The 18,539-nt window shown below is 31.3% G+C and overlaps 1 protein-coding gene across 2 annotated transcripts in view; it reads right to left on the bottom strand.

The window, feature by feature from the left end:
* LOC134712015 (sodium/potassium/calcium exchanger 4-like) overlaps window positions 1-13,034 on the bottom strand; it is a 66,491-nt gene extending 53,457 nt beyond the window's left edge. The window contains exon 1 of one of the 2 annotated variants that reach the window (XM_063573098.1): window positions 12,951-13,034. The gene's annotated coding sequence lies outside the window, so the exon portion shown is untranslated. The remainder of the gene's footprint in view (window positions 1-12,950) is intronic. The other variant, XM_063573099.1, reaches the window with a different exon arrangement.
* Between the last annotated feature and the right edge of the window lie 5,505 nt (window positions 13,035-18,539).

The following is an 18,539-nucleotide window of genomic DNA, read 5'->3' as shown; positions in this document are numbered from 1 at the left end:
CTGTCGTATTCCTAACTAGGTACATACATTTTTTTTATGCAGAAAATAGTGGATTAAACCTGGTTTTATTGCTAGCTAAACAACTCACAGTGTATGACAGTCACATCTAATTCCATGATCTTGACAACGATGTGTGAACAAAACAAACAGACACAATAGGTGAAAATGTCAAAAAGGGGTACAGCAGTCAACATTGTGTTATTATCTTAATCACTATAAAACATAAAATTATATAACAAAGAAGCCCAATAGGCCTATATGTGCTCTATTTTGTTAGTATTTAAAAACAAAATTGAAATATGAAAAAGAACATGTAGGTATATGTCAACGAGGCAACAACAAAACTAAACAGTTTACAAAAAGATATTTAAAAGTCACCATTTAGTCTTCTAACTCTTTTAATTCGAATACCAATGTAAATACTTTTGTAGACGAAACGCACATCTGGAAACTAAATCAAAAGATAAGTATAGTGGATGGTTTCAATGCACTGAGTCTATAAAAAGATGGAAACTAACAAGAGACTAATAAATAACTGTCTACAGCTACCAACAAATTAACCGAATATCATAGATTTATTTTGATATAACATAAAAACTCATCAAAAGTATCAGACCTATAATCTTAACGGCAGATATATACGACTCATTAGAGAAGCCTACACCAAACACGAAGGCCGAATCAAATGCAAAGTTGAAGAGCATTGAAACCCGCCGAATCCAAAATGTTGTGCCAAATACAGTCAAAGCTTTCTATGTATTAGAGTAAAAAACCCTCGTATTTTAAATAATTTGAGATGTAAATATAGATCATTTTCAAACACGACCGTATCCTGATTGGATGATGAAAGTTGGAATATATACAATTATGGCCGTATCAATGATATTGCATGTCATCACAGAAATTTGTATGCTTGGTTGGTAAAACACTCAGGGAACAAAGTTCCACTAGCATCGACCTCGTAGTTGAAAGACTTATTCAGGTTTATTATATGTTGCTCCAGACACTTGTTGCTCTCCAATAAGTGGATGACCAAATCAAATACAAAATTCAAAAGCAAAGAGAACTAAAACATTATAAAGTTGTGACAAACACGTTTACAGCCATAACTGTCTGGGATAAAAAGACATTGGTAAGTCAATTGTTACGGGAAATCTTTATTTAAGTAGGAACATGACCATATGGTGGCTGTTTTTCTACATTTCAATCTCTTTTCATTAAGTAATGAATACAGTGATTGAAAAATGCATTGCTTACACGTGATTGACAAACATGATTCAACATTTGACATATTTTAGATAATAAGAAGTTCAAGTAATTCAACGATATACACAGTAATTAGGATAATGGCTATCAATAAAATAAGGTTGTAATTAATCATTTCAAATTTGCAACCCTTATTTGCAAATCTGTACTCCTTATTCATACTTGGTTGTGTCATTTCAACAACAATCTCTAGTTCAGAAGGTAAAAAAAACATGTATGTCTATTAAATGCAAATACAATTTAACACAGTTCAGTTTATTTGCAACAGTTAGTTTAGTTTAGTTTAGTTATGATAAGATGTGATATGAGTGCCAATGAGACTACACTTCATCCAAGTCACAATTTGTAAAAGTAAATAATTAAAGGTCTGTTATTAGATTAAAGTTTGTCGTGTATCGGGGGTAATAAAAATACTATACCTTGATCATAGATGAACAAACTGTTGAAAGCACTTTGGTCTACGTGTTAGATAAAACACTTACGGAAGAAAAATGTATATACTTAAGAAATGCCCAGTCTCTAGAGAGAAAAAAGTCTAGAGAAGAAAATATACTTGTCAAACTGAAGCTTTAACATTAATTGTCAACAAACAATTGTGTAAAAATGTTGGATAATGAATATATGCAGAAATGATTTTCTTGTAAAATTATGTTTATCAGTATACTGATAATACAGGTTAAATAAAAGTTTAAATTCCGTATTTGTTCTTGATCCAATCTACCTTCGTATTCTAATTATAATTCCATTAAAGGAACGTTTGTTACTTCTGTTACCAGAATAGCACCTACTTGCCAATATTACTAGTGATGTCAACGGTTAACCGGTTAACCGGTTAACCGGTCGAACGACCGAATACCGAATACCAAAAACGCTAACCGGTTAACCGGACTTTTTTCAATTTGATAGTTTTCATATAACTTTGCATGGAAATCATTAAAAAGTTATGTTTTATTTAAAAATTTCGTTGTGGTTTTTAATTTGACAGATCAATTGTTCAGTATATTGATTGCTATTGTTGATCCTAAATACGTAAAATTAATTAGAGCTCGGGGTAGGACCTTAAAGAAACATGATTGGTAAGCATGTTTGTTTAACAATAACTTTAAATCAGAGATGCGATAAAATTTTACTAATTAGTTCATTATTTCGTTTTTGATCTTATATTGTGTAAACTAACACCTAACTGTGTAACTTCCGGAGTGCAAGGTTTAGTCTTTCTTTAAACGAAATGCTAACTCAAAAGTTGTGAAATGCAAACCAATGTGAATGTTCTCAATGTATACGTGATAGTAACAGTAACATGCTTAAAGAAACAAGCAAACAAAGTTAAGAAACAGAAAATTAAACAATGATCGGTTTCAGGCAAATTCAATTGTACGAGATCAAGATGTTTTTTTTTATCTGAATTTGGTACAAATGCTATAGTTGATACGGTGTATTTGTTTATTAAAAGTCAAATTTCTCCAGGAATCCTCACAGACAAGCCTTATTACGCCAAAGGACAAACTTCAATTCTTTAATCGTAATATTATGACTTGGATGAAAATGTTGTCAAATTGACACTCATACCACATCTTATAACTATTTGTACATGTAGGGTACTATTGATAAGGCTTTCAAACGACAACTTAAACTACCGGTTAACCGGTTAATCGGTCGAACGATTATCCGAGTAACCGGTTACGCAAAGGTGTACGGTTTGACAACACTAAATATTACAAATGCCGGCGGTGTGTACCATTTTGCCAGACCTCGTTTATTGTTTTTCCTGCGGCCGATATTATTCCACATAATATTTCTTGAATTATTCAAATCTTGGATCAGCATGTAGATGTGGATTGATTGCCTACTTCCACATAGTATTTCTTGAATTATTTGAATCTTGGATCAGAATATAGATGTGGATCGATTGCCTATGGGACAATTTAACTGTTTAAACTAGGTGTAGACAACCAAAGATGACCGAGCAACCTTTAATAATGAGCGAAACCTTAACCCCTTGCAGTCGAATTTATTCCACACAATATGCATTGAATTATTTAAATCTACAATTAATTGTGTAGTCAGGATAACACAATGTTTTGATTTCATTGTTTTAAATCTTTTTACTTATAGATAATATACATAATATATAAATAGTTATCAAAAGTACCAGGATTATAATTTTATACGCCAGACGCGCGTTTCGTCTACATAGGACTCATCAGTGACGCTCAGATCAAAATAGTAAAAAAGCCAAACAAATACAAAGTTGAAGAGCATTGAGGACCCAAAATTCCAAAAAGTTGTGCCAAATACGGCTAAGGTAATCTACTCCTGGGGTAAGAAAATCCTTAGTTTATATAAAACGTCTGAATAATTGTAAACCATCTTTCTTTCGAATGCGCTGGATTGTTGATATAAAGATATACATTATTCTAAAAAAACAACATTGAGTAAGCTTTCAGCAAATTACTCACAATGTAACTATCTCCAAATAATGAATAGGAGATGTCATTTTGTTGTCATTACCCACAGTTTAGACAACGTGCTTTTTTTTAATGCATTGTATTTCGTTTTTAACCGTACATCATGAATCTTTTTTTTGATTTTAAACTATTGTCACGGTAATCATTTCTGATCCGAAGTATTGTTCATCTGAATTATAACCATACAGAAAGGTTATTTGATACAATTGGTTCACCTAGACTATAAATCATATTTTCAGAGATAGATTGATTCATTTATACGCAAACCGTCCTTCAAACTGGTCATAATTTCCGGTCTTTGTTTACGTGAGCGTTAACAAGTCTTTTACACACGACTTCGATTAATTCTTACGATTGATATTTCACCTAATCAACTATATCAAGTGACAATACATAATAACCATTTTCTAAGTTGGCAATCTTATTCCATAAACAATCAGTCATTGAATTATTCTAACTATGCACATAGATAATTCACATCTTTTGCAATCACATTATGTTTGTAAGATGTAAAACCAAATAACGAATAGCATTTTCAGGTTTTGAAATGTAATTCGATAGATGCTTTTTGGGTTTTTTTTTTGTATATGTTTGTTTGTCTTCAGATTGTAATGCAGTGATGACTGCTGTAACCATATTTTTACTATTTTACAGATTATGTCTGTTTTGTACACGCATCATCGTAAAAATTACGGAATTTGGTGCGACTGTAATAAAAGTGGGAGGTTTAGCGCTATGATTGATTGATTGATTGTTGGTTGCTTTGTGCCGCATTAGCACAACAAGGCTATATCGCGACGAGAGCTAATTCGAATTTAAAGCATATTCTAGAAATCAGACAGAAGGTCCTTCAATAAACTAAAATTTTAGATTAAAGCAAATTGTTTTACGCTATGGAAAACCAGGTTCAATCCACCATTTTCTATCTTTGAAAATGCCTGTACCAAGTCCGGAATATGACAGTTGTTGTCCATTCGTTTGATGTGTGTTATCCTTTGATGTTCCCAATGATTAGGGACTTTCCGTTTGGAATTCTTCTCGGAGTTCAATATTTTTGTGATTTTACTTTTTTTTTCATACTATGGCAACACAATTTCAAAACTATGCAGATTTATTTCAAGGCTTTAACTCAAGTAAAAGGTTTTGAAAAAAAATTGCCTTATTGTTTGTTGTGTCGTACTAAATATCCAATACATCACTCATACTCATGGCAGCACAATCTCAAAACAATGCTGATTTACTTCAATGTTTAATACAGTATTTTTTATAGTGAAAACATTTCCAATGTATCTAATGAATATGTATATTTCTGCGTTTAATTCAGAAGTACAGATTAAAACTGTTAAATATATCAAGTAATAGTTATTATATATTTCATTATATATGTTATCATATATGTAGAAACTCGTGATACGTTTTATGCATTACAAAGTTTATAGACACTGATATAACAATATAAATGAGCCGAAAATGAACTTTAGACAATTTTGTCATATCAGTTATTACAAAATGAGATGTACAATCGCTTTACAGTATTGTCTGACACCTTTCCAACCTAGAAAACGAGAACAGGCATTCCCAATTTATAAAGTAATAACTGTAATAAGTATTGTCTTGGGATTATATTCTCCATATATATCGTGCTATAATGAAGGTTTTTTAAGCATCGTATAGGATTTAGGACATATAAGTGAATTCAGTTTTATTTCTAATGAAACTTGAGGTTTAGTGTAAATTTCAACGCTAATTCCAAATCCTATACCAACCTTATTTCAGTCTGTTTGAAATTCTGAGTACTGTTTCCTTATATTTTGCAATTGAAAACGTTTGGTTGTTTTTGTAGCAAATTTATTTGAATAGAAAAGAAGCATACACAGCTTTGTGAACAAAACAAAAGCAGAAGCTTATAAAAAAAAAAATTTAAGTGTGGTATAAATTGATAAAGTTAAATTACCTCAAAATCATTCATTTCAATTACTGAATTATTTTTTAGAGATTAATTTGTGCATTTGTTTATTGGATAAGTCGAGACTAATTTAAACGCGTTTTAACATTTATTTGAAAATAATGTTTTTAACGATAACCAACAAGATTCCTACTGTTTTTTAAAAAGGGAAAAGTCATTAAAACTTATTGATGCTACTCATGATTACATCTAAAATTTAAAACATTCATAAACCTGGTATATGTGTTGTCAGTTTTTGTTATCCTTATCATTGTTCTGTTATGTGTATATGCGGACAGTTTGCCTTACATATTTTCTGTCCAACCGTATATATTCTTCTTGATTACAATGCATATATATCTCAATATGCTTAAATAGAAGCAGATGCAAAGTATTTTTCAAACATAAATAAAGGCATCAGTAGAATACCAGTGTTCAAAGCTCATAAATCGAATGAGAGAGAACAAATCCGGGTTAAAGCTAAACCTGAAGAGAAAACTTCAACTATAAGAGGGAAAACGAACAACTGGTACACTGATGTGAAAAAAGAAACCGCTAAAATACATAGAAACGAACTAGTGAATAACAACTGGCATATTCCTGACTATGTACAGGACATCCTGTGACGTCCTAATGTTAGCACTCCTCGTTAAATAAATTAGACATACATCAAAAGAAGTATTTACTTGATAATTCGTTTAATTACGGTCAGATTATCAAATCCCACTAATTGCATCCTGAATTGTAACCATTCCTAGATTTGACTTTCCTCATAATTGTTACATCTAAAACAGAATCAGAGGTGTTTTTCGTTTAGATTTGATTGGTTTATATAAACCTAATTGTGCTTTAAACTGGAATAAAACTTCCGTTCTTTAAGTTTTTTTATGCAACTTTATGATTGATTTTTACGATAGGTATTTCACCATATCAAGTGTAAAGAGTAACCATGCATACTTACTTTTTGTTTGCATTTTTCTATGACAAAATTACAATGTATCAACTATAGTTGACAATTCTATACAATCATTAATCAGACTTTAAAAAATCCATACAAGTTATTGGTTTCAATTAGTTAATGTGACATATCAGTATCAATAATTACAGCCAAAAAGTTCACATTCAGAGAAAATATTGTTTGACTGTTAATTACGATATATGTTTAAAAGCAAATATTGTTCAATGCTATGAAAAGCAATATGAATTAAAGTAGAAATGATTTACGTCATTGAAACAGTAAACCCATAATAAGATCACATTTTTCATAGCTTCTTAACATTCTGAACATACTATCAGACTTAACACAATAGTTATCAAAGGTACCAGGACTATAATTTAGTACGCCAGACGTGCGTTTCATCTACATAAGACTCATCAGTGACACTTATATCAAAATATTTACAAAGCCAAAGAAGTACAAAGTTGAAGAGCATTTAGGATCCAGAATTCAAAAAAGTTGTGCCTAATACGGCTAAGGTAACCTATGTCTGGGATAAGAAAATGACCGATACTATATTTCAGTGCCCCAAGGCATTACCGACATGTCTTCACACACTTATTTCTTCAAATACCAGAACAGTCGTTTTATTAATAATTTAACTTACTTTGTCGATTATGACTCTTTGGCTGAATGTGAGATCGTATGGTGGGTGATGAATGCATAGCAGGAATCACTGTTTCTATTTCGCCCCCTCGGTTTCGCTTCTTTTGGATTTCCATCAGATAGAGTCTGTACCTTGATTTTTTTCATAGATTTATGAGGTTTTAACATCAATAAAAGAGGGACGAAAGATACCAGAGGGACAGTCAATACAAGATAAACTACCGTTGCCTTGAGCAACACTTTCTCAAGATATCTAATTAACGTAACCATAACATGACAAAAATGGCATACTGTATAAAATTTGAATGTATTGCACTGCGACGAAATGATAAAATTCAGTATAAAATGATGCAATTTATACTTAAAAATAATCCGAAAAAACGTTCTAGAAACAATAAAATCCCCGCACACTTTCAGCTATTAAAATAACTGATATAAGACTATTGAAACTTAAAACGGATGCACGATATATTAAAAAAAATAAATTTAAACCTTGTAATACAAATACACTTACACACGATTTCCCGGTTTTAATGCCGTTTTTTTTTACAATGCATATATTTATCACAGGTATAACACCACCAAATCATAGTACGTCACATCCAGGTGAATACGAAAATAGGTCGACAAAAATATTCCCTTAAATTTGACAATTGTAGGTAATTAATCCTAAATTGCATTGCAGTAAAACATTTCTCGGTCATAAACATATACCTTGTGCATTTCAAAGCACCGTTATTTTTTTATTTGGGGTGTCTATAGAATATTTATGAAACTAAAGCTTTTACACAGGTTAAATAGTGGTGAAAATTTGTTAACTTCCAGTGATGGTTATTTTCTTATATGCAATGAAATGATATTTGATTTTTTTTCTACAATACTGGACGGGATAAAACGTTTCTAATTCCAAGTATTTCTTTATTTGAAACCATTTTCTTAAAAGTGCAAACTTAACAAAGATTAATTTGGGAAATCAATGGTGGTATTACACCATACAGATATGGTTCTTGCATCCTAAAAAAACCATTAAAGTTGTATAAACTTAACATGAAAACTTGCATCCCGCAATTTATATTTTTTAAATGTCAGAATAGAAAAGGGAATAATGGAAGATGTTTTCATGAAAACAAAAAATAATCTGAAATGAGGTGACTTTTTAACCATTGAGTATAGCATTCAACATAAATTACTATCTGGTATACCCATTAAAACTACAGATAAATTCATATGAATACTAAAAGAAGCGAGAGCTAGTGCGTCTATTGCTTGAACGTGAAATGCGAAACCCAACTTTCACGATAGAGTAAATAAATTGAAAATAACACGTTTAATTATTTCAATGCGTCCGAAGCGCTTTTCAATATTGAACTTCATCAGTAACGATCAAAGCCAAACATTTGAAATCAGAGGATATATAAGTACCGAAACCGTTGAAGAGCTATATGACAAAAATACGTAAAATTGATAGCCAAATTCATCTAAAGTCATCTTTGCCCGAGAGAGTTGAAACCTTACTTTCTTAATAATTTTAAAATTTATAAACGGTCAGAGTAAAGGACACAACTGGTAAATTTACAGATGACATAATCAGTCAGTATATAACATTTAATCTGGTTTCGGTATGTTAATGTAAAGAACAAACAAGAAAAATATGTTATTGTTCATCCTCATATTAGCAATCAATAACCATTCTCTTATGTTAACCTATAGATGTCTTTCGATTTTGTGTTCGGTCAATGTCTTTTATTATAAATGCCACTGCTAAAAAGATTGACCAGCAAGTGTCACTTTTCGCTGTTACAATTTACATAGTGAGAGATAATAAAGTATGAAATGTAATTATAACATATTATTCATAGATAATTAACTGATATGCCGACATACTGGAATTTATACAAAATATGAAAGAAGTAACAGTGAGCTTGAATAGAGTCTCAATAATAGCTTTCCTTTATACCACAAAGAACTGGTAATCAAACACATTTACCTTATGGGGTAAAGAAAAGGCAGACCTTTACCATGGGGAGGGGGTTGAAAATGTAATAAATACTCTTCAAAGATATCATGCTTAATATAAAATACATAAACAAAATTGTGACCTAGTTAACAAGTTCCCTCAGTCAAACTTTAAAAAAAATATGTAAGAACCCAACTAAGATATTGAAGAGCAAACAAAATAAAAACTATCAAAAAGCTAAAAAAAAAATCTAGCTTCGGCTATAAATGAATAAAATAGAAAAACCTTAATATTTGAATGAATTTAAAGTTTAAATACCAGAAACTTTACAAACATTTCGTATCATCGATATGTGTAAGTGTTTTGAAACGTCTACCATCTTTTAGGATCGACCCAGTGGTTGTAAAAACTAAAAGATAAAAGTCTCATAATTTTGAACGCCTTACGCTCTTTCTTATAAACAGTTTCCTCTAATACGCTTTGATAAAAAAAAATCTATACCATTGAGGATTGAAAAAAGAAAACATTCTTAAAAAAAACAATATATCAAATTCGTCTAAGGTTAAAAGGAATCTTAATTTTTTGGAATGAATTGAAGCTTCATGAACAGAAAATGAGACAAACACCAACCCATGACCAAAATTTAAACAAACAAATGTGGAGTAGTAGTATCACCGATCAGTCAAGGTTGTTTAAAACTACCATTTGTTGTATCACTAATTGCACTTACGTGTGGGTAATATTTTTCCAGTTTCATGAGTTTCACTGGCAAATCTCGATAGCATAGAGAAGGTAAACTCTTGAACAAAGAGCATTGAGTTTAGAAAACTAAAACAAGAAAAATCAAAACTTGTTTTCAAACATTTGAATAACTTGTTAAAGGATGTTTTCCTCCGAGATTATTTTTATGAGGACATTACTTTGACCTATTGTACTCATGCTTCCATAAAAGTTAATCGACATATGTGAGATATTCTAAAATATCCATATATAGTTTGACAACCATATTGAAGTGCATATGCTTCGCATTTATGTAATTATAAAGATGAATAAAAAATAAGGATTTTATCAGAAACATTATTGTTCAAGACCAGAAATATATCGATATTGCAGAAGTAGCAGGGGTGTTTATTGGAAACCTGCATGCTATATTTATCGAACCCATCTGTATGTTAAGATTCAAGATAGATACCATGGTCTATTCAGTGACAGATTTATGGTTCGACATGTATAATGCACAAATAGACACGAACAGATTCAGATGGATTCTTTTAACATTAACTATTGACTAGGCAGTCTAATTAAGAACCCATTTGATAATTATTTCAAAAATAGATTTGTCGGGAATTTATGGACAATTGCTTATAAATATCACATACAATTTGTTCTGAATAAACATATTCTCAATCATTTGTCAATGTCAACTCAATATCACGAATATCACGATTTTGGTTTGGCTGAAGATTCTGAAGTAATATTTATCCCATTGATGAAACAATAATTTGATCCTATTCATTCGTATTTATCGACTCTCTAATCACAAAGTTCAGAAAATAAAATCCCATACATATCTCAGTTTCTAATATAATAACATAGAAAATGAATCAATAATATTCCGTTGATAGCATTGGGAATTCAATATCAGCACAAACGTGGCTAGAGTTGTTTTTGTTTGGGTGGGGGGTTTTTTGTGTTGTAAAAATTATAGCATATTGAATCAACGTTTTCATATTTAACTATACGTCAAGCATATGATGTAAAAATTAAGGCAACATTGCTTTACTGATGTCCAAATCTCATAAATTGTTAAAGAAGACAAATCTAAGTAACAAACAAATACTGATGGAATAGAACAAACTAAAAAAGGAGCGAGATTTGGTGAGTCAATAAAATAATCGTTTACAAACTATCGCCCCTAAAGCAATTCCAAACTCGGTCAAAGGATAAGAAACACACATTCAAGTAAGACACATAAAAATAAACACAAGAACTGACTAAATATCTTCAAAGATATGCCATATCAAAATGGAGTAACAGTAAAAGACAGTCAGATATGTGTGATTATGCGTAATTGTGTAACCTCTATTATTATTATTATCTACGAAACGCGCGTCTGGCGTATAAAATTGTAATCCTGGTACTTTTGATAACTATTTACACCACTGGGTCGATGCCACTGCTGGTGGACGTTTCGTCCCCGAGGGTATCACCAGCCCAGTAGTCAGCACTTCGGTGTTGACATGAATATCAATTATATGGTCATATTATAAATTTTCTGTTTATAAAACTTTGAATTTTTCGCAAAACTAAGGATTTTCTTACCCCAGGAGTAGATTACCTTAGCCGTATTTGGCAAAACTTTTTTGGAATGTTGGGTCCTCAATGCTCTTCAACTTTGTATTTGTTTGGCTTTTTAACTATTTTGATCTGAGCGTCACTGAGGAGTCTTATGTAGACGAAACGCGCGTCTGGCGTATAAAATTGTAATCCTGGTACTTTTGATAACTATTTACACCACTGGGTCGATGCCACTGCTGGTGGACGTTTCGTCCCCGAGGGTATCACCAGCCCAGTAGTCAGCACTTCGGTGTTGACATGAATATCAATTATATGGTCATATTATAAATTTTTTGTTTATAAAACTTTGAATTTTTCGAAAAACTAAGGATTTTCTTACCCCAGGAGTAGATTACCTTAGTCGTATTTGGCAAAACTTTTTTGGAATGTTGGGTCCTCAATGCTCTTCAACTTTGTATTTGTTTGGCTTTTTAACTATTTTGATCTGAGCGTCACTGATGAGTCTTATGTAGACGAAACGCGCGTCTGGCGTATAAAATTGTAATCCTGGTACTTTTGATAACTATTGAAAATATGTCACGATCGCTTACAGATATACAAGTGTTGTGTTGATACAAATTCATAAAATGCAACATAAATATAAAAAAAATGGCATTGCATATTATCTTATACGATTGAATCATAAATCATCCGTATATGGGATATAGAAACCATAGAAGTATTCATAAATACCCAACAACAATGACATAAACCATTAAAAGAAGTATTACATGGAATTATATAACACAGGTTTTTATCGACATTTCGTTCCACCTTTCTCAACAACTGTACATATCACCAAGTATATAAATGGATGGGTTTTTTTTCAGTCCAACTGGTTTTTTTTTATTGTAAACTGCGTAAATTCATGATAAACAAACACAAAATATAAGAAGATATGTCCAGATTGATAAAGTAAAGTTATAACATTGTTTCTTTTTACATTCACAAATACTAAATTGTAAAACAACAAAAATATAGCTATTCAATTTTGATTAACCCCAATTATCAACAAAGTTTTGCAATTTTTGCGTTCTTTTAAAGTGTCTGATAATTTGAAAATGTTTTTCTCTGACACACTTATCATTTCCTAATATGAAAATCAGAGCCGAAAAGAAGTTTCCGAAGACGACGTTGGGTATTATATTTCTCAAAGAATGGCTAATTTTTACATATTATGAATACAATTTTTATCATCTTTCTTAATATAAGTAAAATATCAAATATCATTTTTTTTAACACAAGTAATATATTATAAAAGTATGATATCATTTATCTTCCAATTATATTTGGTAGATTAATGTGATGTATTATAACACCACGCGCAAACATAGTCTATACAAACAAGTTATAGAATTAAAAATGTCAACTCACCTGTTGGATATCCAAGAAAAATCAGCAGAGAGCTTCGACCACGCAGTGAGACTGTGAATCAATAAAGCAGCATCATTAATACTGATGACTAAAGTCCTGTAGGTGAAGATGTAACTTATACTGAATGTTCCAATTTATTGATTTAATATTAATTGAATGTATTTTTAAAAAAAATCTGTATTATAGTGATTTATAAAACAAACTGACAATTTGTTTATTTACAATTTTGAAAGGTATAACTATGATTAATGGTATAAATTACCAGAGAAGCATTCGCTACATGAAATCAAGGATATCCGAGGAATCCTTGTTTGTATTCAGTTCGTTATGACTTGATTTCAAAATATCACTTAAAGTTAATAAATCATACAACCGAGTATTGCTTTGTTTATATACGATATTGTTTCATTTTTAATAACTCCCTAAAATTTCATACTGAAAGGCAATTCTATTTACCTATAACTCTAGATCACCAAGGTATACTCCAATCTTAGAAATTAATTGTTGTGTACAGTGTTCTGTATAAAACTTTAATATCAACATATAGGAAAGGACAGTAATGCTGTCTATATTTCATTTATTTGAAGACCTTTCGAGTTAATTTCGGCAGTATATTTATAGAATATTTATTATTAAACGGGAAAATACCATCAAGTTAATGGTTAGTGTTGTTGGATTTAATTAAATTGATTATAAACGTGTCTTTACTGATTTTGCCTATAAATGGGAGTCAAAACATCAAGGGAAGCTATTGTTGGAATACCTACAACCTGCCGTTAATACTTTATTTCTCTAGTTTAAACAAGGGTATTTGCACATGTAAGCGAATTTTTAATAAAATGGTTACAAGGGACACAAAATGGTTTTTTTTATAGACCACTTTTTAACAAACAGTTGGCATGCATATAACAACAAAATACAGAATGATTGTTTTAAAAAAAAATCCTTTATTTGTTTGAGATGGTGTCTTCTAGGGGAGATTGAAAAGAGACCAACATAATTCTGTGTTTACCAGCATCGCTGACAAGTAAAGACAACAGTAGTAGATTATATAAAGGCAACAGAAGTATACCGCTGTTCGAAAGTCACAAATCAATTGAGAGAAAACAAATCCAATATTTAACCATTTTTTTCTAATTTCGGTTTGCAAAGTAAATGCAGTTGATATTTGAAACAGATTTTTTGCTCTTGTTCATTTCACAATATCTAATATGTTTCTTCTACATGTACAACATCTTTTGCTTTAAGGTAAATTATCTTTTAAAGAGAGACACAATTCTTCACTTAATTAGGTTAAATTGTGGTAGGAAACAGACGATTTATCAACGCTGTTCATCATCAGCATCGAGTTGATTAATGTAATTTTTATTCCATTTGAACTCGGGATGAAGCAAACCTAGTGGTGTTTTCTTCATTCAAAATTGATTCAAAGTTGACAAGGTTTAATGAGTTGAAATTCTTTGAGCTTGCTTTTTTATGACAGTGATTGATCTAAATAAAGGCAACAGTAGTATATCGCTGTTCAAAATTCATAAATCGATAGGGAAAAAACAAATCCGGGTTACAAACTAAAACTGAGGGAAACGTCTCAAATATAAGATAATTACGACACAACAGAGACAAAACACCGAAACGTAACACACAGAGAAACGAACTATAATGTAACAATGACCATTTCTTTTGTGTAAGTTTGTTGGTAGTTTTATGTGTTTTGTTCAGATCTGTTGTGTCATTTTCAACTAAACATGAAGTTTGTTCTTTTACTGCAATCTTCCGCCATATACAATGATTAGGAAGGGTAAGGCGCTCAAGATATGTTTAACTCAACCACATTATTTTGGGGTTTTTATAGTCAAAATTGTATGTAGACCATTTGTTTAAATCAGACTCCTGATTTGTCCTTTTTAATTTGTTACCAATTGTTTGCTCCCTGATTTTTATAACGTACTAAATACAGTATGGATTTTAATATTTTTGAAGACCATATTGTTATCCTTTCTTGCTTACATCCGTATTGCTTTGCCTATCTAATGGATGTATAGTAGTTTCATTGGTAATCGTACAGCATTTCGGCTGAGGATACTTTAATAAGCTTCTTGTAGAAGCAAGCATATTTTGAACCTGATTTCTACAGTATGTAGTTTCTTTTATTCCTTTGTTTGACATATTATAGAAACTAGTGTTTCTAACTTCAAAAACACCTCAAAATTAAATATCTTTTCGCCGATGCCACTACTGGGGGAGTTTGTCCCCCAAGGTATCACCCGCCCAGCAGTAAGCACTTATATGTTGACATGAATTATCATTCATATGGTCATAATTATAAATTAACTGTTAAAAAAACCTTGAATTTTTGAAATGTTAAGGCTTTTCTACCTCATGAATATATTATCTTAGCTGTATTTGGCAAACCTTTTAGGAACTTTTGTTCCTCAATGCTCTTCAACTTCGTACTTTATTTCACCTTTTTAACTTTTTTTTATAGACGAAACGCACATCTGACGTTACTACAAAATTTCAATTCTGGTATCTATGATGAGTATTCGACGGTCTTGGGGTCTAAACGCACATCTTGTTGTGTAAATATAATCGTACTGTAAATGTCGGTAATGAAAAATATTAAAAAAACTCGGTTCATGTTTAAGAACTTTACGAAAGAAATATTATACTAGCAATTTCTGTAAACTGATACAACCTATGTAACATATGGAACCTTTTTGTTATCAGTGTTCCTTTACAGTAAAATAATTCTAATTTACTCTTATTTATCTTTGGTGAATATTTTATCTCTCAAATCATTGAATCAAAATTGTTGACTGCCAATCTGTACAATCTTTTTACAATTTAGAATCCTTCCACAAAGACATAATTTCTATAGATATTTGATAACACTACAGCTAGGATTGACAGAATCAATGAGTTTTTTTATTATGTAATTCTGGCTTTTAAATCTTCAGACATGCTTCATTTCTGTCTGTCTAAAAAGATCGGTAGATTCCTAATATATCTTCTGTTACAGTTTTATTTTAGTAATCATTGTCTTGAAGGAATGGCATCTAGGTTAGGCTCACATGAGTACTATTATACCAGCACAATATGTTAGCATGTACCGAGCTAAAGTACGTGAATGAATAGTTTTATGTTTTATTATTTTAATTGTGAGATATGCTGTAAACTCAAAATCAAAATCCCTGAATGTACCTGCTATAAATAGACTTTTAATGCTGTAATTCATTAAAACAATACAGTTAGGTCTGTTAAACATAGCACAAGTTTATGACTCTAGCACAGGTTTTTGTACAAGCAATTTGTTGTTGTCACTCCTTACTTTAAGTGTTCTGTTCTGGTAATAACAACTTTATGTTCGAAATACATTTCTATGAATGTAATAGGTTAAAGGCAGTCGCCTGGAGATCGTGTAAATTTCATATAAGTTGAGTAGAGCTCAATTTTACTTCAAAATAACCACTCACATAGACATTGATTACGCATGAATTTTGAGAGTTTGGTTTCAAGAAGGAAAAGGATGTCAACATTGCAGGTAAATCTTTTGATTGACGGATTCGATCAGCAAAAACTCCGGAAAACATATCTGGGTTACAAACTAAAACCTAGGGAAACCATCAACTATGCGATGAAATAAAAACAAAAGATCAACAGGAACATTGAAGTACAACAATGACAAACTCCAACATACATAGAAACGAACTATTTTATAACAACTATCATATTCCTGGCTTTATACAGGACATTTTAAGAAAATAAAAAGTGGGTTGAACTTGGGTTTTTATGGCTACCCAAATGTCCCGCTTATATGACAATGTTTATGGCTACCCAAATGTCCCGCTTATATGACAATGTTACAAAAATATCGCTAAAATGACAACACTACTTGACAGAAATACAGCAAACACACACACACATCACAGAGAGACGCATAAACAAAACAATTAATAGTTGACACATCATGCACATCGCAGAACAACGAACATCTTCCATCAAAGACATACACCACAGGAAATCGCTATTACGTAACGAACATGCAATCTAGAAATTTAAATCAATTTCATAATACCAGTCTTAACAATTTTTATGACAATAATAGTATTGAAATGCAATTTAATAATTATTTGGACTACAACCGATAAGACATTAAACATTTTCCAACCGCAATACACTAATGTTGGATGTACAAATATTGAAACACGTCGTATAGCAATGCATATTCAGTCATATTCGGGAATAAGTCACGATCGGTACTAAGAAGACAGCGACATAGATGCTAGACCACATTCTAAAACGTAATAAAATTGTCATAAGACACAGACCTAGAAAACAATACAATGAGTTCGCTATCAATTTATATCTTTATTTATGTTTATATCGCTTATATATGACCGTTGACAGCATTCGGAGGTCAACTCGACAATTAATTATGTGTCATTTGAATAAAATACACACGAAACAATGATACATATTATCGAGCCAGTACCCTGTAAATTGTTTATTTTAGACTTTTCATAATTTGGATACACATTTTGTAATGTTATAAATAAAATATGAAGACAATAAATTACTTCGACTGTCAACTTAGGATGAGGGAATTTGAACCAAGGATTTACCAAAATGACCATCAAATTGATATTCATGTCAACACCCAAGTGCTGACTACTGGGCTGGTGATACCCTCGGGGACGAAATACCCCCAGCAAAGGCATCGACCCAGTTGTGTAAATAGTTATCAAAGGTACCAGGATTATAATTTTAATTCACCAGACGCGCGTTTCATCTTCATAAGATTCAGTTTTCGTAGCCACAATCTTTTCGTCGATTGTGACATTGGCTAATGCGACTTGTCGGTAAATCTTTTCTTGCAAGGCGGTGCCACTAGAGCAGGACACCTTACACATATCTGGTGCATCTGTCGTCATCCTTCTCTTTGTTGCTCAATCTTTTAATCGAATTGTTTGAATTTGTTTAATGTGTGTTTAAAATTGAAATACTTCTGCCTTTTTAGAAGTGGTTATTGTAATCGATTTCCAACCTTTTTTGTTGTTGTGAAAAACACTCAAATTGTTTGTTTGCAATAATTATGTTATGTAATTAAAATACAACTAAGTATAGACAGTAATGATACTGATGCTCGAAATAATTAATGACGGCATCTAATTAATACTTATTTCTACAAATTAAGAAAGGAAACTAAAATCTCCCAGGAGACATAGATTAAAGATTGTCTTCCATGAAGAATGCAGCAGGAAATTGATAAAGTAACACCCTCTGCAAGTAAAATCCCCAAATGTGCAAACAAAGTGAGAGGCACATCTTGAAAAAACTTGTTAGACACAGAATATGAAGAATAAGGTTGAGAGGTTGCAAAATTAAGCCATTTGTAGTGGGTTTTTAAAAAATAATTATTCACATGAATTCACGAAAGGTGTTCTCCGACTTAACACAACATCTTAATTCTATTGAGTCATCATTATATAGAAGATTATTCTATATTACAACTTGAATGTTTTAACTTAAGGAAACAGAAAGATGAATCCATATGACATAATTCCTAGCTTAATCTATCAGATTTTCATT

This window comes from Mytilus trossulus, chromosome 3 (assembly GCF_036588685.1).
Source record: "Mytilus trossulus isolate FHL-02 chromosome 3, PNRI_Mtr1.1.1.hap1, whole genome shotgun sequence".
NCBI classification, from domain to species: Eukaryota; Metazoa; Mollusca; class Bivalvia; order Mytilida; family Mytilidae; genus Mytilus; species Mytilus trossulus.
The sequence above is the reverse complement of the archived record's forward strand: the minus strand, read 5'-3'. Positions and strand labels throughout refer to the sequence as shown.